The sequence below is a fragment of the Pholcus phalangioides genome, unplaced genomic scaffold (genome assembly GCF_987345545.1).
Source record: "Pholcus phalangioides strain wild (caught in Gottingen) unplaced genomic scaffold, Ppha-v1.0 ptg000007l_1, whole genome shotgun sequence".
NCBI classification, from domain to species: domain Eukaryota; kingdom Metazoa; phylum Arthropoda; class Arachnida; order Araneae; family Pholcidae; genus Pholcus; species Pholcus phalangioides.
The window spans coordinates 12403049-12425296 of record NW_028301600.1 but is presented as its reverse complement, the minus strand read 5'-3'; the positions used below and the strand labels follow the sequence as shown (position 1 = coordinate 12425296).

Sequence of the window (22248 nt, the reverse complement as noted above, 5' to 3'; positions counted from 1 at the left end):
CAGGTTACATTTGCAGGCATGGTGTTCTTTTTCTCCCGATAAATTTCAACAGGAATAACGTTTTAACGTTTGCGGAGTGGCCGTTTTGAAACATGCTAGTGCGTTTGCGTTTCATGTTAGATCATGCCTTCTTTGATGACAATTGTTTGTATTGGTGTGTACTATCACCTTAAAGTATTTCCCATCTTTTTTGAATCACCCTGTATAGCCATGTATCATACGTTGGCAATAGAAAAGATGGATTTCGCTCCTATTGAACCGTCTTACATCAGCAAATTGAACTTTGGCCAGTGATCTCCTGCCACTTCACGAATCGGCCTGTCAAAGCCCGAATCATTTCTGAAAATCGGACTTTGACCAAAATTCTCGTCCACTTCGTGAATTGGCCGCACTTCGGACTTTGGCAGTAACATATACATCGTGAAGAAATATATGTATAAAAATGATTATGCTGAAGATGTTTGTTTGAATACGCTTCTATATATGATTCGTTAGTAGATAGGTGCCTCAATGCAAAAAATCAGTATGTGTGGAACAACTTTTTATACACGGAAACGCCCTCTAGTACTAAATTTTGTTACTAATTTAACTCTTAATATTTTCCTTTTATATCTCTTTACTAAGACGTTCTCAAATTTTTGTAGATTTGACGAATATTTATGGCTGTGGATGGATCACAGAACAGGAAAACTTCAATTATAAATAACCCGTGTTGTTAAATTTTATTGCTCGTTAAAGCTACGTAAATGGAAATAAGAGTCAAGAGACATGCTTTCGTGGAAGTTTGTTTTCCTTTCCGTCTCTTGTTTTCAGTTGCATTTCCTCGACGTTAATTCACGAGATTTCAAGCTGTCACTCCAAGATTTTATTGATTTTTATTCTTTTACCAGTTGCTGCTTAACAAAAAACTTTCCCCTGTTGTTTTTGTTGTCCAGGCGGATGTTAAACGGAAATTTAACCGGTAGCTAATAAGGCACTGAAATCGGTAGTTGTTAAATTAGGCCTTGTTATTTTTAGTCAACACAACGCAATGCATACATCCAGATAATTTGTTCACACCGGGAACCTCAGACAGTATTTGAATCTTCTTTCTTCGAAATTAGGTAGCTCAACTTAGATGGTTTTCTGAATTTTATACGCTAGGGTAAGTGCACCACTTTTGGTCACTAGCAATTTTGGCCACGATAGACCAAGTTGTCCAGTATTTAGCCTGTGATTTGATATTAACCAATAAGATGCATTCTTATACCCTCAACAAACACTATTTTATCATTTATACAAATACAAAGGCTACCACAAACAAAATGCCCAACGAGGTGGCTGGAAAAGATGCCCATAAAAAATATGGATGTCGAATACATATCTAAACTACATTAAAAATACAGCGACCCAATAAGAACAATAAAAAACCAATAAGTACGATAAAACATAAATATTGTGCCCATAAAAAACTATGGTTGTCTCAATAGCATTGGATTATCTGATGGGTTACAATCTCATTGGTTAATTTATTCATAACCTGTGACTTGCAAGAGTAAATGCACAAACCTGTACTATGTGCTCACAAGTGTTAAGTTCTTTGTTTAGGAGCAAGGTTTTACAAAGTTTATCATCAGGCATTCAGAAATGCTTTTCTTCTAAAAATAATTATCATCACTAGGTTTTGGAAGGTAAGCTTTCTTCCTATTTTAATTTCATATCTAAATTAGTTATTTTTAATAATTAATGGTAGGTGGCCAAAACTGGTGTCCAAAATTTACTATACGTACCATTTTTGGCCATGCAAGTAGCCAAAACTGGTACACTATATGTCCCACTTTTGGCCACATGATTAATTATTACGGGTTTTTTATTTGTTAAATTTATTTAAGAGTATCTGGATAAAATGAAAGCAGTTCATTTTACATATTGTTTCTCTATTTTACATACTAATGGCTCCCAGTTAAGAAAAAAAGCGGGCGATATTTCAGTCAGAAAGACGTTTTGTTGCTCTCCATCTAAAATAGCAAGTGCAGTTGAGGCAATTGAAAATTGAATGCCTACACTAAAGGATAGTCGAGTATTTGGAGTGCATCATTCAACTTTGCGCTACAACATTGTAGAACGGACACCACTTTCCTCTGACCATGTTGGTCCTCCAGCTGTATTGAGACTTGAGGTCGAAAATCAATTGGGGAAAAGTGGATTTCGGAAATTGCAAGAATGGGATACAACATCTTGGTTTTGTCCAGAAAATTGTTGAGACCTGCAGAATAGAAACTCTATTCCAAGATGGAAAGCCAGGCAGAAAGTAGTACGATTCTTTTATGAAACTTTATCCCAAAATCAGTTGCAAGAAGGCTGAGTGCATAAATGAAGCACGGGCAAATATCATAGAGGACAAAATCAGAAATTGGTTTAATTAATAAAGTGAAAGAGGCCCTTGGTAGGTAGAAAAGCAAGCGTTTTAGAAAATCACTATTAAATTACTCCGTATGTAACACACCGATGAGACTTCATTTTTTATTAATCTCCTAAAGGCTCCCTTGTCCTGGCTTCAAATGGGGGAAAAGCTTCAATTAGATGAACATGACTCAAGTGATGAAGTGATGATAAGTATTCTTTTATGTGCATGGACTGCACTAACTTCAAGGGTAGTTCTGATGAATTTAGCGACGAACGGGATTAATGTTTCTATTTAATATCACTATGTATTTTACCAACCAAATTAAATATTTTTTCTCTGCATTCATACTTTTTGACTCAAATTTCAGGTTTAAAAAAAATAAAAGATAAGAGTGTGCTTGATTTTTTGCTTAATGCTCAAAATATTTGTTGAATAATAATAATAACAATAATATTCTAATGGCCAAAAGTGGTACATAGAAGTAGCATAAGCTGGTGTGGAGGTGGCCAAAAGTAGTACGAATTTCAATAAATTGAATAATGATTTATAGTTCATAATCTATAATATATTATGCAACAAGATTTTATAATTAAGAAAAAGCCAATTAAATTTACTAAACAGTGTTGGTATGACTTAATAAGCTGCAACCAGTCATCTTACTGAAAAAAAAAAATTTCATTTTAAATTCTCTCTAAATGTGGCGAAAAGGGGAGCATCGACCCTATATCACGCCACCGAATGTTATATTTGCATATTTAAACGTGATTATGCAATTCGGAAAACCTAAAACCGAAATATTAGCTGGCGAATAGACGAAGCTTACTGTATTTGCATAGTCAACTGGTGCGGTCACTAACCTACATCGGCTTGATGGTTGCGGTTAAATCGAGAACAAAATTACATAAAAAAAATTACATTGCCAGATTCCGCGATTACTATTTTTATACCCAGAGTGTGTTTGCCGGTTGCCAGCCGTTGATAGTTCAAGTGAAATCTTCGTCGTGATCGAAGTGAAATGCATCGATTTAAGTGATAACGTCGCTTTTTTTTTTTTAGTTTTCCAATTTAATTAAAGTTTTACGGTAAGAATTGAGTTTCGAAAGGATATCTGTCACCATGGAGACTCAGCTTTTCGAAAGAAGTCTTCGTTGAAATCACACGAATACAGCATCCGAATATTGAGAAATTAGCGAAATAAGTTATCGGGGGCAGAAAACAATCAATAAGTGTACACATAAATATTTTAGACCAATCCATTTGTTACAAATGCAAAAGGGCCACCCACAACAGGCAAAACGTCCAACGAGGCTGAGAAAAAAAAAGAAATGACCATAAAAAATATGGATGCCAAATATATCTTAAATTCAGCAATCCAAAATAAAAGCAATTTTCACGAAAAAACTAAATACTATGTGATAAATATAATACACTGCCCATAAAAGTTATAGCTGTCTTATCTCAGTATGGATCGCTTTTCGATTTATCTCTACATAACAGTGGAACTTCGGTTAATGAGCTTTTTTCGTTCCGCCATCGTGCTCGTTATTCGAATCAAACTTCCCCATAGGAAATAATGGAAACTCGAATAATTCGTTCCACAATTATTCATTCACATAAAAATGGCCAATAGAAACGGCATTCAATCAATAGTTAAACAAAATAATAATACAATAAAATGACCATGATATAAAAATTAAGTAGCCATAATTAAACATTCACAATACGATATAATGTTTACAAATTAACTTGCTCTAAACGACGAGAGAGAGAGAGAGAGAGGAGGACTATATATATCGTTTAGGACGATTTACAGACTCACTGTTGTTTGCAAACTTATTCTTTTTTTGTGTGAATTTCAAAAAGAACCTTATCCAATGACACTTGCTTTTGCCTCCTTTTTAGGATTTCTGGGAAATAGGAAATTGCAGTGTTCGTTGGACAGATTCATTGCTCGCACACTGCTACAGCTTTATTTGGGTGGTTCTTTTCTACAGAGTTTTGTACAGATTCCCGCATTCTACACATCTCTCTAATCTCATTTTATGTGGGGACTTCTCCTTACTTCTCTTCCTCAGGAGAGATACCGTCCACAAACTCTTGCTGGTACATGCAAAAGAGGTCCATAACTTCATCTACCGCCAACGTCCAGACATTTTTCACTACCAGTTCGTGCACCTCAGGTCCATGGTCTTCCGCAAGCACATAATCTCTTCTACAAGTAGTGGCTCTTGTTCATGAGCTAGCTCCTCAAAGTCACGTTTCAATAATGCAATCGGCCCACAGTTTTCTCCAGACTTCAAAAATAACTTTATGAAAACTTCAAGGGTGCATACGCATGGCTGCAATGCTACACCTAGTTTCGTATCGTAAATATTCACACTCGCACGTGTTAATTTTCCTAGTGAGGCACGCTTACCGAAGACTGTAGGGGAGAATATTACCCAAAATTCTATAACACGTGTGTGGGCACAAGCAAAAAAAAAAAAAAAAAAAAAAAACACACCACTTCAGTTGTGATAACGTCAAAATAAATAAACAAAGCGCAATTTTTTCCTCGTAATGCGAATCATCGCTCGTTAACCGAGTCACAATTTGTTTCAAATTTTTGCTCGTTATGCGAATTGCTCGTTAACCGAAGTTCCACTGTATCGTATTTTTTTAAACGTTTCTTTATGGAATAAAATTCACAACAGCAGATGATAAACTATTCTATTTATTTTTACAACCCTGTTAGAAAAAAAACTCCCTGCGACACCACAACCTGGAGTTGTCCCTAGCCTATCCAATCGATACCGGCGTCCCCTCTTGTCGAAGCACACGATTGAACCGTGTATAAATAACTCATTGTCCATCTTATCCATCCTGTTAGAAATTTTAAACACTTAATCATATCGCCCCGACAACTGCGTTCTTTTAATGCAAACGTGTTCAAAAATATCAAATTTCTCTTCATAGATCAAGCCCTGTGTACTAACAAGAGCTCGCGTATCTCTTCTCTGCACGATTTTAACCATGTCTATGTCTTTCAATAAACATGTCCTCCAAAACCGTACGAAAAACTCCAGGCCAGGATAAACTAATCCTCGGAAAAGCAGAAGAGTCACTCTAGGAGAAACGCGAAGAGAGTTTTTTAAGTATAAAACCGAGTATTTCCTATTTGCTTTACTGACCACTGAAGAACGATGTTCAGAAACCCAAGACATTTATCAATGCGAATTCCCAAATCAGTTAGTCTAGTCCCATCCGGAATAGGAAGTATGTAGGTGAAACGTGGGATGTATTTTAGATCAAAAGTGTATTTGTCAATGCTGAAATTCATGCTCCATTCATTTGCCCATGCTGCGATAGAATTTTCGTTGATCTTATCGGTTCCTATCGCTTTGATTTCAAACTAATCCCATTAATTTCACGTCATCTTTGAATTTGTTACTAATCCTCCCCATCGATACCTTGATCGTGGTTATCAATAGAAAACGGAAAAAAATTGTTATCAATTATTTTTATCGTAAATGCGAAAATTATTTTTGAATTAAAAAATATTTTTTTACCCTTACCGACAAATGATAAGCGCTATTCGATAGAAAACAAAACTTCAACTCTGGGATTAATTAATTAGGCTTTTAAAATGTGTAGTTTTCGCATAATGTAAGTTGGTGTATACATAACTTGTTCAATCCAAATACTTTAGGTTAAATCATTCAACTGACACTTTTGTCGTCAAATGGCAAAAATATACATTATGTGCTTTATAATTACCATGATATGTGATTGTATTACCAATTAATCATCACGAATAAGCGAGATGCGTGTCTTAAAAGGCTGCAAAAGTGTCAGTACATGCGATGGCTAACGGGCTGTTTACGCGCAATCATTTATGAAAAGAATTGATCAACAGATTGTAAACTTGTAAAATAGTATTAAAATCATTAAAACTATAAATTACCCGGTGTTTCAAGAGATAACACTCATTGTTACCATATTCAGTTTAAGAGACAGAAGTCACATGTGCAAGTTTCTTTCGCGAATATTCACTTCGATGTATTTATTCACTTTGCTACGAAAATATCTAGTAACAAAACTTAAAATTTTCGTAAAATTTTGATAGATTTTGAAGCAGCACATATTCAACATTTTTATCTAGAAAGAAATCGAAATATATTTTTCTATAAATTTCTTAATCATCTATTAGGATATAATCTGTATTTTAGCATTGAGAAGTTACCATTTAGTTGATACAAGCATTTAATATGAATGAATTTACCAAATACCAGGGATTCTTCACTGCACGGACCAATTATCTGTGTACCCTGCTCTATCTATCAGTTTATAACTTAAACTTACCTCATTATGCCAAATGTACTATCATTCTCCCACCATATTTTAAACACATATATAATTACGAAAGTTCGGGTGAAACGCATTTGGTCAGCATCAAATACTTAATCGATAAGAACATCTCAAAATACTTGAATTATACGACATAGAAAATTGTAATTTTCCAAAATCAATGCAAGCAGAAATTATTACTTAATTACCTTCTATGGTTCACCCCCCATAAAAAGGTATTGATATTTTTTAATTAAAACAATACATACACACAGCAACTTAACCAATTAGAATGGTTTTTTAAGTAGGTAAAATTGTTAATTAAGGGTAAAATATATAGTTTGCCTTGATTTTTTTTACGTTTTTTATAAAATCTTGCGTAACAAAGTTGAATAGTTTTACCTTGAATTTTATTTCCAATTCCCTCAATTTGTTATAATTTTATAAATCTCTAAACACAAAGCAGGTCTGAAAAAAAAATCACACCGACAAGGAATAAACGCCAGATATAAAGTATTGCACTTATATCGTCGTATTTTGCATTGAAATGACACTAAAAAATGTACTTTCTAAAATAAAGTGAAAAAGGTATAATGGGTTTTTTATCTATATATATTCAAATGTGCACGTGACCATAGAGGGTAAAGTTTCAATAAACTTACCTTTTGATATGTAGGAAATTTTCAGTTTTCTTCTCAAAAAACTAGAAAGTAGCAACTGCAATCAGAACGTTATATGTCACAAAAGATTCGATAAATATCGGCTGTATTGTTGCGTTGATGTTTTTCAAAACACACTGAAAAAAAACCAAAACAAAAGCTTCGTTTCTTTGAAAATCGACGTTTCACCCGTAAATTGAAACTTTCGCAAGTAAATGTGGTGATTCCGTGACAGGTTTAGCTTTTTATATCCGCGTCACATAAAGGGGCACGTCTTTCTCATTCAGCGACACACACACACATACAAAAAGTTATATTATTAGTTAGGTTGGTGGGTAAAGATGACGATGGTGGGAAAAGATGGGGATTTGCCAGAGAAGAATCCGCGAAATTTTTTGAGTTTTCGCGGTTTCGTATGATTGGAGAAAACGGAATCCAACCTTCGTAAGCCACTCCTTCGATTTAGGTGACGACGTTGTTTTAATGGAAAAAGCCCACCCTATCATTGTTACGTCATCAGCGATTGATGTTGCATCATTCATTTCTCTCTCTTTTGTGGTTTTGTTTATTTCATGAAGAGAGAAACAGGTTGCAGCAAATAAATGAAATAAAATAAAAATACTGACCGAGTCCTAGAAACGAAAGCCAAAATAATTAGTGGTCATCAAAAAAGAACAACGTTGTCGTCGTTTTCCGTTATTTTTCTCCTTTTGTTTCGACACACGCTCTGTTTTTCTGTGTTGAAAACTTTCAATTCCGACTTTGACGATAACACACACGTGCTTTTCTTAGACTTTTATGGAGGTGAACGCAATAACCAAACAAAGGCAAAAAATAAGCCTTAAAGGTATCCCGACTACGTTGAAAACGTCATTTCTCGGAAGAAAATACCGATTTTTTTCATTTTTTGTGAAAGCCCTGTTTGTTGTGATTCAAAAGCAGGCCCTGCTTTGTTTATATGACGTTTAGAATCGAAGTTATATTCACCTTAGTGTTGTGTTTTTACATACAAGTGCTGTTTTTGACATTTTACTTGAGTTTGAAAAACATGATTTCTAAAAATCTATCCATTGTATCATTAGGAAATTTTAATATAACATTCTGCTATATATATTGTGGAAGTTATGAAACAAAATCTAAGGTATATCATATATATATGTCTATTTACAGTGTTTTATAGACGATACGTAGGATGAAATTTCAAAAAATTCACACGTTCAGATTCACATACGTTAACAGATTTGAGTAACTTTTGAGCATATTATACAATATCCTTTAAATTTTGGTTCATAATCTGCATCATTACTATCTGAATGTACTGTACAAAACATTCCATTCATAGAATTTTTTGCACAGTCACGTTTCAAATATTACACAAATTTTGCTGAAAATTTGACATAAAAATAACTTTTTCATAGGAAATGAATTAGGTGTGGTCAAAAATTTTTTTTATTATTGTTTTCACCGTATTTTGGAACACTTTCTATCAAAAAACGTTATTTAAGTTCACTCCAGTACCATTTTATAGAAAAGTGCTCTTTCGAACGTAGTCTGTCACCTTAAGGCGTACAGTGCTCAACCCATGTCCCGCGGACCAAATGTGCCCTCGGATTCATCCGATGTGGCCTCCGACAATTGCCGCATGGGCCACTCGGGCACGTCACAGGGTCACAAGGTACTCAAATGCAGGGAGGGGGGGGGGGGCTTCGTGAAATTTTGAGAGTAAGCATGCAAATTGGTAGTCAGGCGTTTCTAGATAGGTAAGGGCCCCAAAAAAGTCACTTTGCCCGGTGGCCCATTATGCACTTAATACGGTCTTGCACGTGACCTCAAATTTAATTATGTAAAAATGAATTAATCGGCACATTTCCAGATCACTTTAGTGACCTGCTGTGCAGTTGTGCATCACTAGTAGCCCGCGGCACGTTTCCAGATCCCTCAAGCAGCTCGCGGCACATTTACAGATCACCTAAGTGACCTACAGCATAGTTTCAGATCACCAAAGCAGCCCACGGTTAAGATTCGCATAATTTAAGTTACGCGTGGCACAGTTCCAGATCACTTAAGTGACCTGCGGCATTGCTGTACATCACTAGTAGCCCGCGGCACGTTTCCAGATAAGTTGAGTAACAGATCACTTGAGTAACCTGTCCAAGTCACTCAAGCGGTAACAGTTCCAAGTCACTCAAGCGGCCAATGGCAAATTTAAAGATCACTTAAGTGATCCGCAGGACAGTTTCAGATCCCTCAAGCGCTCCGCGGCACATTTGCTGATCACTTAAGAGGCCCGCGACACGTTTTCAAACCAATGAAGTGGCCCGCACTCTCCTAAAGAGTGATCTTTGGAGTGGTCTTAAGGGGTATCACGTTCCTTACAAAAAAGTAATTCACTTAATCGGAAATCACACAGATCAAAAAAAGAAAGAAAAGAGCAAGACAACCATTTCTCTTAAAATTAGAGAAAAAATTTAAATTCATAAAATTTCGCATACTGCAATTTTTATAAGTTATCTAAAAGATTAAAATTGAAAAAAAAAGTTGCTAAAAATTTTTTTTAGGAATTTTTATGACACGCAAATGATTGTTGTTAATGTTCCACTGTTTATTAAAATTTAATTAAAAAATTGAAAACTAGAATTCAAAAATTTGTTTTAATTAAAAATATTCTCCATTGTTCAATTTTTGAACCGGAGAGAGAGAGAGAGAGAGGTTAATTTTATTATCCATTAAATTTCTAACTGTTCTGTTTCTACACTGTAATCTTATGAACGGTGGGAATTTCTGGCTTAAATATTATATAAATTTTTGATTGAAATTTCTTTATTTCAAAAAATAATGCAAATAATTAAAAATAATTAAAATTTTTTTTATCACTTCTGGATATTAGGATTATTATTGATATATCGTGTAGAATAACTGAAGTGAATTTATTATACAGGGTGTCCTGTAAGTGCTAATGCGGCCTTTATGTCATCAACCGTCCGTCGTAAAGGATGATTCCAATTTAAAAAATGTTCAAAAGGCGTTCAAAAATTACCCTGAACCAGTTTTGAGAGTAAAAATACATACCGTGTGTAACAAAATAAAAAAATATATAAATTTTTATACGTTCCCTTTGTCCTCTAACTTCCAATTAAGAAGTTGTTGCCCTGTATCTCCAGAGGCCAACAAAAGAAAAAAAAATTCCACGATCCCTAACTGCAATATTCATTGAGATATTCGAATTCAAAAATTGGAGAAAAGTTATGAAACAGCAGCAAAAACTAACGGACAATGTCCCTTTTCCTTATTTATGCTGTTCTTTCCCGACTTTCTCCGATTTTTGAATTCGAATATCTCTATGAATATTGCACTTGGAAACGTGGAATTTTTTTCCCTAGCCTCGGGAGCGAGAGGACTGCAAATTTTCAATTGGAAGTTAGAGGACGGGGGCGTATGAAAATTTAGATTTTTTTTAATTTTCTGACACACTGTATGTTCCCTCTGAAAACTGATAAAGGGTAATTTTTGAACACATTTTGAACATTTTTTAAATTGGAATCATACCTCTACGATCAAAGGTTGATGAGATAAAGGCCGCATTAGCACTCACAGGCCTTTACCTGTATAACTATCTTTTACGAGCGTGATTCAAACTATAGTAAGGCCGGCATTACACTATAAAAGTTTGATAAAAGTTCGTTTATAAAACTTGAAAAATGCAACCAATAGGAGGATCAGTTAAGTTCGCTCGAATGTAACAGATGTGCTTATTGGTTACATTTTTCAAGTTTTATAAAATAATTTTTATCAAAGTTTAAATACTATCACAGGTATAACAAACTAGTACTTACCAGATTTTGGGAAAAAGTTGGCTTTTTAACCAAGCATCACAGTACCAAGTGCCGTAGATGTGAAAGGTGAACGTCTACTGAGAAGGTGCGTGAGGGCCGTTCGATACTATACGGTAGAGCATTCTACTGTCCAAAGTGTAAGCACAGAGCTACCAGGCTTTTGTCTGAAATGTAGGTTTTTGTCTAGCAAACTGTGCTGGAAATCGGCTCCGAAGAATGGATATTCACTGCAACCATGGAAACAAAGTTGTTTCGGTACAAATGACTTAAATTTGCAAGGCGGAATAGAAACTGGAACTCTTATTAGCAAAGAGCTTGCTCAAATCGCATTTTAAATTGCATGGAATAGATGGCTGCTGTCATATTCGGGGACGTAAATCCGAGAATAAGACTCTATAATCATCGCAATTTTTATAGAGTGTTGCTACGAGGCATCGTTGGAAGAATGTGAGTTGGTGATAGTAGACTGAGAAATGTTGTTGTGACATTTTCTAGGTTCACTGATACTTCTGGAAGCCACTTCCAAACATTATGAATTTGAATTTATTCTTGCGGATCATATATATCAATTTAGTGCCTTACATGGGACACACAAGAACAGTAATACGTGTCACGTGGTCCTGAAAATTTTAGAAAGAGCACAACCAAGACTTCCTCACACAAGTACTTCTTTGTTTCTCTTATACAATGACCATAAGTATTCTTTATGGGCATTGTATAATATTTTATCATGTGTATATATATTGTTTATAATTTTTGTTAATTACATTTTTAATTGGGTTGCTGTATTTTTGAAATATATGACATCCATATTTTTATGGGCATCTTTTTCTCAGCCACCTCGTTGGGCATTTTGCCTGTTGTGGCGTTGTATTTGCATTTGTATTAATTTAAAGACTTCAACCCAATCGACTAAATTTGGACCCAATTCGATCATTATGTTCTCTATAGATCTTCCACCACGCACTTTCTAGCAGCTATTGAATAGACTCCATGGCTCTTAGATAAATGTAAGAACCTTCCAGCCTCCTATTATGTTACTTTCAGAACCGGACTGCACAAAACCGTTTTTTAGATCTGAATGATGGAGGTAAGAGGCACTATGTCCATTTTTGTCAAAATCTATTACTTTGCATTACACTAAGAAAAGTTCATTACTTAGATAAGACAACCATAATCTTTTTATGGGCAATGTATTATATATTATTAATTTTTTTTTGGTGATATATACTTTTATATTGGGTTATATTCTGTTGCTCTGTATTTTGGTTATATTTGACATCCATATTTTTTATGGGCATAATTTTTTTTAACCACTTCGTTGGGCAATTTGCCTGTTGTGGCCCTTGTATTTGTACAAATATAGGTTTCTCCACTAACAAGGTGTTGCCTCAAAAAATTATGAAAAAATTTAAGTGCATTAATTTTACCCAGAAACACTATAAAATCTTATTTTAAAAGTGTTAACGTCGAGGTGCTTATTCCCACTACTGTAATAAAAAGTGGAATCACAAGAAAAATTGAAATTATTTACAAACATTCAACAGTATTACAAACATTTGGCAGACCATTAAGTAATACAGTAAAACCTTTCTAAGTTAGACACTTGCGGTTCCATTAAAATCTGTCCCAGTCAGAGAAGCGTCCAAGAATATATAGAGGTACAAAAAATATTTAAATATAATTGAAAGGCTTTTACTAGTAGGAATATGACAAAAAACTGACTATACTACTTACAAGCATTAACCATTTGAATAGGTGTTAGATAATAATTGTGTACAAAATATCTCTCTAGTTAATAACAATATCTTACAATTAAGAAATTTAAAAAATAAAATTAATCAATAACTTCTTTTTCTTTTTAGTGGTCAACTCCACTAACTTCCGTTTACTCATATAGCAAAGTTAAAAAATTTGTCACACTTGCGGGAAGTCCAAAATAATATTTTACGTATAGAACACTATTGAAGACTGAATAAAAGTTTGAAATGAAGAGAGATTTAATAAAAAAAAACTTAAGAAATAAAGGGATGTACAGAGGTGCAAGAAAAACACCATAATCAGACTGTTACACCCTATTATGAAGTTGTTTCAATAAATCTGTTTTTTAAATCTGCCTAGAGGTGGGGAAACCCACCTTCCCAACAAAAACTTTATAAACACTGTCAAGTATTCAACACTTGAGGAGATAATCAACAGATAATGAGCTGCACCTGTCCAAGACAAGAACCCAGAGGGTTATCAAACTCTTGTCTCCCGAGGCTCCCTTGCCCAATTCATTATTCATCTGAGGTTCCCTAAAATAGTTTGGCAGATATTTTCCCTTATAAAAGAACCTCTTCAAAGCATAAATAAATACACAAATCAATATCTCGAGCTCGCCGCGATGCCCCTGATAAAGGTTGGCGGCACCCTAGGAGCCGCGATGCACACTTTGAGAAACCCTAATATAGAGTATTGTGGACATGCTTTAATATAGGATTATATCTAGTTCCATTCAAAAGTGTCCAATATAAGGAGGTGTCCAGAATATAGAGGTGTGTAAAGTGACAGGTTTTACTGTATTAACATTTTATTCTCTTTGACAAATGGAAATTCTTTTTTGGCAAATTAGAAATTTTAAATTCAAGTTTTATTTTGATTCAAATCAATATTTGAAAAAAAAACAACTCATAAATAAAATCATCACTAACCCCTCATTATATTCTTATGAATTAATTTTTTTCAACAACGAATGAATGAACGAATGATGAACCATCATCATTCATTTTTAAGTTAATTTTTTTTAGAACATGCAGTGTTGATATCGGTTGTAAATTTATATTTCGAAAAATAAGGGGGTTTTTGTAATGCGTAGTTGATCTGCTGATAATCATTTCATTCGAAGCATTCTTCCAGAAACATCATCATCATTATGTCTTTGCGTAGTGGAAATTTCTCTCTGTAGGCTATAGTTTCTGATGGATAATGACTAGTTGCGTCAGTAACCAGTTTGTATAGAGATGAACTTGACCTCGCGAGCGAATTATTAATCAAAAACTTGAAATATGTGCGCTTCGTTTTCGTATTTTCACAATTTAAAAGATATTTTTCTGAATATCATTGGCTATTCATTTTAATAATAAGAGCTACTCATGATGATGATTTAGTGATGTCAGCAATTAATAACGGAAATTTGGAAATATCGGAAATTTTAATTTCGTTTCAAACGATGCCACGAACGGGAAAATTTCAAAATCCTTAGTTATGATTGGAAATTTTGATTAATTACATTGAATATATTTTTCTGAATAAAAGAATATATAGCACTTTTAAAATATATATTTATTACATAATATTTTTAAAATTATATTATTAATATTATATATTACCTTATAATTTAAAATAATATTATATATTACATTATAATTTTAAATAATATATATAATATTATTATTTTATTAAATATTATAGGTTTATCTATATACATATTATCTAATGGGAATTATCAGTCACTGTGTCAAAAAATAGTTTGTGCTTCTAAAACTTCTTTACAAAAAGTTCAAATACGGAATTTTTTTTTCGGGGTTTAATGCGCCATCTATTGAACATCCATGGCAGTAGATACTATGAAATATTATAAGCTCTCGAATATTTGTATTCTGTGGTAAGTTATCACCGTTTATTTGTCTTGAGACTTGTATCGTCAAATTTTTAATGAGTAGAGATGGAAAAAGTTGCCCTCCCCCCCACCACACACACACACGCACGCACACACAAATTTCGTTTCAAAACGGTAAATTCTAGATTAGAATTTTGAAGACCGGTGTAATTGTAGACATGACGGTGTACGTGATTATTGATCGTCTTCATCACCCTCGTAAGTTTTGCATCTGGAATTCTATAAAAATCCAAAAATCTATATAAGGTGTTTCTGCATTGCTTATATACATAGGGTGGCCAGATTATGCAACTGCGAAACCAGGGCATAATGCTAATTTCTTGATAAAACCAGGACATAATGCTAATTTCTTGATAAAACCGGGACATCTTGAAAAATATTTCGCAGAGAGAAAATGCAATGACAAATTGCACGGCAATGGGTAAAATTGCCTATTTGTTATCATGCCGGTAGCCAGAAATTTCTTTTGGAGGGGGACTACTTACATTTCTGAGGGGGGGGGGGGAAGAACCAAATTGATAGAGCAATAGATTTGGCCATCTTTTTCCCCTTTTTTCAGTCATTTTCTGACATTTCGGAGTGGGACCAGACCTCCAAGTCCTCCCTCTCGCTAGGCCTTGTTAATGATGAAGCCTGATCCTTGCCACCCACGGTAAATAATATCTAATCTCTAGGAGGTGTTGGTCTTGTATGTGCGCGTGCGGTTTGTTCAGTCGAGTGTCGAATAGTAAACCTACAAGGCAATAGAAATATTGTGTAATTACATGATGGGCATAAAGTTATATCGTTGAAATGAATAAAAAGACGGTATATTGTGAATAGTGTTAGAGTTTGAGCAAAGCCTAATAGAAAATATGAATTGAAAAATTGAAAAATAATTTTGTACAACAAAGCAAGGTAGCTGCTCTAAAAATCCATGAAAATGTTCAGAATATTTTGAATAATAATAACGAATTATCGAAAATAATTTTTTCTACGAAGTGATCCGAGATTATTGAGTGATCTACGAGTTGATCCTATGAGACGCTCCATGCGTCTCGTAGGAGCGGCAATGAGTTTGAGTACCAAGTTGGCCACTCTGAACTATTACGATTCGTAACATGAACTTTCCGTCAATACTTGCAGCTGTTTTGATGACATTCTACTAGATTTAAAGCTAAAAAAAATGAATAGTTTGAAATTTTGGAACAAAATAGTTCTTCTCCAACTAAATATTGAAAAATAATTTAATTTATTTAATCTTTGATCACGTAAATTGAAAACCTGAACAAACAGCATCCCGAAAGCACTTTTCAAACAGTTCACTTTTCAGCAAAAAAAAACTGGGACTGTCCCGGTTTTCCGGGACACCTGGGAACTCGAAATATGACGTTATTCATTATTTATTGGAAGGAATGAAATTCATTCATTATTTACGGAGTTTCACTTGATGTAAAATATTTTTAGAAAAAATCAAGAAAACTAGAAGTTTACTCTTTTGTTATAGAAAATTATCTGACACATTCACTTTGATCCTGTCACAAAGAAAAATTTCCCGTGTTTGTCTTTCCGGATTAGCCTCAACTAGGAATTTGTTCAAAGATTCATAAAATTGATTTTTTTTTGTTCCTCTGTCTTCTCGTACTTTTCATAATATTCTCGAGGGAAATAAAATATCAAGCATTAGGTTTTTCATGATTTTTCCCAGAATTTTCCGGAAAATACCGTTTTTTTTTTGTTTTTTTTTGGTATGTGTGTGTGTGTAAGGAAGTACTTTAATTCTATTTTTGTTGCTGAGATTTTATTGTCGTTTGGGAGACGTGGGCGAAAAACTCACTGTGTAGGTGTACAGGAGCCATATACTGTGTTGGTTGTCTTCATTAAACAGTAGGAGACTCCGGTCAATGTCTTTCGATTTCTTATTTTATGTTTTTTGCATGACTTTCTTCCATCTGTACCGTTTTTTTTTTACATGGGGAAACATGTTATTTATCCATGATCATGTACAGTTACACGTCTCTAGGGTTTCGTTGTTTCGTTTTTATGAGGTTCTCCGTCTCACTTCTTAGCTATCGATGCGCTTATTTTATTCGCCATTTTAGTAGCCTTCAGCAGTAAATATAGTGATAGCAGTGAACATGTTTAGCTAAATATAATATCTATAACATTTTTCAGAACATTTTTGCAGATTTTTATTGTCATCTGTGTCATTTTATTGAAAACTAAATTCCTAAAAGACTTATTTAAGTACTTTCTATGGTGAGAGCGTGAAAATTTTACGTTTTCAGGAAGTTTTATTCTATGTAAATATACAGTTTTTTTTTGTGTAAAAAAAGAGATTTTTTAAAACAAAATGATTTGTGAGAAATATATGAAGGCAATAAATACTAATAATATAAATAATATAATTTAAATATTCGGAGAGGGCTTGTTTGGAGTTTGGCCGTAAGATAATAAGAACTGCACCAAAATTTCTGAAGAGATATTTATATAATATGTAAAATAATTTTTTATGTACGAGTATATTTTAAAACTTTATGAATTTAATAAGTTAAAAAAACTACATTTTAAAATTTTAATTAAACATTTTTAAATACACATTTCCCATTATTAAATTTCTAAAGAGAAGATTTATTTTATTACAACACTTACTTAAATTCGTAGATTTAGCATAAAATTAGTTTTTTATCCGTTTTATTTCTCCAGTATGTTACAGAGGGTATGCGCAAAATTTCAGAAATATTTTATTTTCAATAAATTTAAAAAAATCATGATAAAAATAATCAAAAATAAAATTTATCTTTAAATACGCAGGCTATTATCAATGATGAGTGAAACATTTGAATTAATTCGAATACATATCGGTTCTTTCAAGCCAGAAGCATGAATGTGCAAATTGTAGGGGTAAAAAAGAACGTGGGAAATGACGTTTTGAATGTTACTCTATGGAAGTTATTTTCCTAGAATGTTTCGTAACGTGTGTTTTAATAGGGATACCCATTCGCGTTTCTGGTACAACTTAAATAGCTATATAAGGGATCCAACTAGCTGATAAAAAAAGTTAAAATTTGCACATTCATGTTTCTTGCGTGAGGGGAACGATATGTGATGTAAAAAAATATTCAATATCAGGATTTCAAATTTTTCATCTTAAACGCATAATTGCATTTTCTGAACATAAAATACGAATTTCGGTTATGCAGTAATACCTCGACTAACAAACGACTTGGCTGATGAATTTTTCGGACCGAAAATTTATTTCGTGATTTTTTTTGCCTCGGCTAACGAATATGGATTCGGCGAACGAACATTTTCGTTGATATGAATGCACGTGCTGGCATAAAATAGCCACGTCGTGAGCCGAAATATCGTGCTAATCATCATCAGAGTTACTGTGACTAGAGCCCGATAAACTCATGTCCCCATCGGAATCTCTTTTCCAGATGTACCTGCACTTCTCTTTCTGAAATTCTTTGAATAATTTCATGAAAAATGAAAAATTCAGCTAATAGAAAATACATTAAAAAAAAGGGGGAGCCTATGTTTTCAGAGCACGCGTTTTTTCAGTGCAAGACACTTAGTATCAAGCTGAATAGTCTGGACATTCTAGGTTATTACATTTTCCATCTGCATGTATCAGACATTCAGAAAATGAGCTGATCAAATCACAGGGACAAATACGAACTCGATTGTGTTGTATCAACACGAGCTTTAGCAGACCAAAGCTGGTGTTGATTGTGTACGTACTGGAATATAGAAAGATCTTTAGCATTTCTGATCTTCATGTAGATTCATTTATCTAATTTCGAAGCCGTTCATTTTAGCCTTCAATCAGTTTTTGTCTTTTTTATAGCATTCCTTGGTGTTTTAAAAAGCTTATTTTTAAATTTTGGGCAGAAGCTGGAACGAATCAAACGATTTTTCATAGAAATTTATGAGAAATCACGTTTCAGCTAACGAACGTGATTCGGGAACGAAACACTTTCGTTAGCCGAGGTATCACTAGTTTTGAGACTTTTCGTAAGTTTTATCTTGCTTCATAATAGCGAATGAAGAAAGTTATTTAGTAAGTTTATTATCACTAAATCATAGTTTTTCTTAGCAAATACCAAAAAACTCTGAAAAATAATATGCTACAAATCCCTACTTCACTCAAAGAATTACGGCTGAAAAAACATAACCTTCCCCTTTACTGGGAATTAGAGTAATTCTCCTATATATTTTCCCACTCGAGTGAAATACACAGAAAAAAAAAAAGCAGAGGAAAAAGGAAGAATTGCACTGAAAATGGCCTCTAAGGTGTTCGATTTCACCATCACGTCTTCTAGTAATACCAGTCTCTTTTAGAAACCACGTGCTTTGACTCACGTGCGCCAAAATGTCACCGTCACCTCGTTCACGTACGTTAGGTTCATTCTACCATTTTTATTTCGTTATGGACCGAATGCTTAAAAAAAGCAGCGGATTCATCTTCATATTAATTGGCTCATTATTTATTATTAGCAAGTTTTATTTAGTTCAAGTACATATATGCGATTTATCGATTTTTTTTTTGAAAGATTTGATAACTTGCTTAAGGGGTCTTCTACCTTTAAACATGGTAAAAAAAACTTTTTTATGTAGAAATTTTATTAAAAATATTAGTTATCCATTAATTTATTTCAAACTTTTACCACATATATTTGATTGTATATGCTATCCTATGCTAGTACAAAATTTCACGTATCTTTGATACTTAATTTTTTACAAATTTTCAAAACAAAGCATTAAAAACAGCTTGCGTGCATGAGAAAATAACATGACATCAATGAAATTGAATAAAAATTGACTCAAAATAAAGGAAACTGTTAAGTTCATAAAATGACGAAAAAGATTTGAGATCCATTCATAAATATACTAGGGATATAAAAATGCTTCTAAACGTTTATTTAAATCTAAAATTTAATTTTGAATAAAATTGAGTCGATGAAATCTCAGTCTTTTTCATCATTTTATAAACTGAGCAGTTTTCTTCATTTTGAATAACGTTTTATTCAATTACATTGATTTCATACAATTTTATCATGGGTGCAAGCTGCTTTTAATGCATTCATTTGAAAATTTATAAAAAATTAATTATTAAAGATATGTAAAATTTCGTAGTGGCATAGGATAGCATACACAATCAAATATATGCGGTAAAAATTTGATGTAAATTAATAGATAAATAATATTTTAAATAATATTTCTACATAAGAAAGTTTTTTACCATTATTTTTTATTATTATTTTAATAATTTATTTATTAATTATTTGTTATTATTAATTATTTATTATTCATTACCAACAATTTCAACCATATGAATTTCATTCCCCCTTAAAATACGAAATTAAGTTCAAGAAAATATGCAGGTTATATACAAGAAATATTAATTGTTAGTTAAATGAATGCCAGGGACGCCGGAAGTTATAAATGTTTGGTATTGCTCGAGTAATGAACATAATGTTCACTTGGATATGTATGAAGACCATATGTCACACATTCAACAATAATTGTCCCGTTTTTGGTAAATCTCCCATCGCCCGAACTGAAGGGGGAATGAGCTCTATTTTTGAACAATGGAGCAATACCATTCAAATGATTGGTGTTGCTTTAGCAACATGAGCATTTATGTTCCTGCGTCCTTGATGAATGCTTTTATATTTGCGTACGAAATCTTATAAACTAAAATGCAACAAACACTCTCCAAGTATACGACGAATTTTTCTAATAATTTTCCTGTCCACCTGTTCGCAAATAAAATGTGTAGAAAGTATTTCTGTTGCGTAAATTTATACAGGGTGCATAGGAAATTCCTTTTATCCTGGAATCACTCGCAAACCGTTGATCCCAGAAGCGTACTTCCAATACAGAAAAGCACCCAAATAACGCGTAGATTACATTATATATAATTACATACAAAATATATACGTAATTTATGCATTGCGAGGGGTTGTATAGTTATTAAAATAAAATAAAAATAACTTCTTGTTCGGTCACATTGTTGTAAAAAACCCGATTAGAAAGTTGTTGTCCTGTCTCTCCTGAGCCTTAAAAAAAAAATCCATGTTTTTTAGGTGCAATATTCGCTTAGATATTTGAATTCGAAAATCACTGGAAATGTAGCAAAGAACCGCATAAACCAACGGACAGTATCATTATATGCTTCTTATGATGTTCTTTCCCTCGTTTTCACGGTGTTTCGAATTCAAATATCTAAGCGAATATTGCACTTAAAACATGGAAATTTTTTGTCGGGTATAGGGGAGACAGGGCAACAACTTTCTGATCGGGTTTTCAGGACAGGATGACCAAATAAAAAGTTATTTTTTTCTATTTAATAACTATTCGAATGACGTATATATCTGAAGTCCACACGTTGCTTGAATACTTTTTTCAATTGGAAGTATGCTTCTAGGATCAACGGTTCGTGAGTAATTCCAGGACAAAAGCTCTTTTTAAGCACTTCCTATGTAAATTTGATTAGTAAAGCCACACAGAGAGGACTTTTTGTTATCCGGTTCTCATTCAACCGGATCTTTCTCTACACTCGCTTCGAAAATTCTCGTTTCTTACTTGATGCTCAAAATGATCTCACAACAAGATATGTAGTATTCACGTTTCCTATATTTACGCTATACAGGGTGTCCCAAATTGTTTGCACAGCGGATATATCTGTAACCGTTGACTTTCGAAACATACTTTCATACAAAAAAAGTTTTCAAATGACGTGCAGTTACTTAAAATCTCAAAATTTGTTTGTGGAGTCGTATACATGAAAAAATAAAGAAATTAACTTTTTATACCGTCCCCGTGTTCTCAAAAACCGAAATAGAAAGTTGTTGTCAATGTCTCCTCTGAGGCCAAAAAAAATCCACATTTTTAAAAACGGAGGAAAGTTGGGGAAAGCAATTCTCTAAATGCTGGGAAACCGTTTTACCCGCATTTAACACCGTTTTTTCGCAAATTTCCTCCGTTTTTCAAATTCGAATATCTGAGTGAATATTGCACTTAGAAACGTGGAATCTTTTTGTTGGCCTCAGAGAAGACAGGGCAACAACTTTCTATTTCGGTTTTTGAGCACAAGGGGACTGTATAAAAAGTTATTTTCTTTATTTTTCATGTATACGACCCCCTCAAACTAATTTTGAGGTTTTGAGTAACTGCACGTCAGTTAAAAACTTTTTGTAATTGAAAATTCGTTTCGAAAGTCAACGGTTAGAGATATCCGCTGTGCAAACAATTTGGGACACCCTGTATATTTCATCTATTATACATCATCTATTTCTTAATTCTAATTTATTGCCTAACTTTTGTTCATTCGTGTATATTATACGTAGTATTTCTCTACGAAATATCCAAAAAATGCGATTTACAATGCATGTT

The 22248-nt window shown here is 33.4% G+C and overlaps 1 protein-coding gene across 1 annotated transcript in view; it reads right to left on the bottom strand.

The window, feature by feature from the left end:
• LOC149084925 (zwei Ig domain protein zig-2-like) overlaps nt 1-7592 on the bottom strand; it is a 30698-nt gene extending 23106 nt beyond the window's left edge. Inside the window, exon 1 of the mRNA XM_089233867.1 lies at nt 7375-7592. The gene's annotated coding sequence lies outside the window, so the exon portion shown is untranslated. The remainder of the gene's footprint in view (nt 1-7374) is intronic.
• Nucleotides 7593-22248: the final 14656 nt, after the last annotated feature.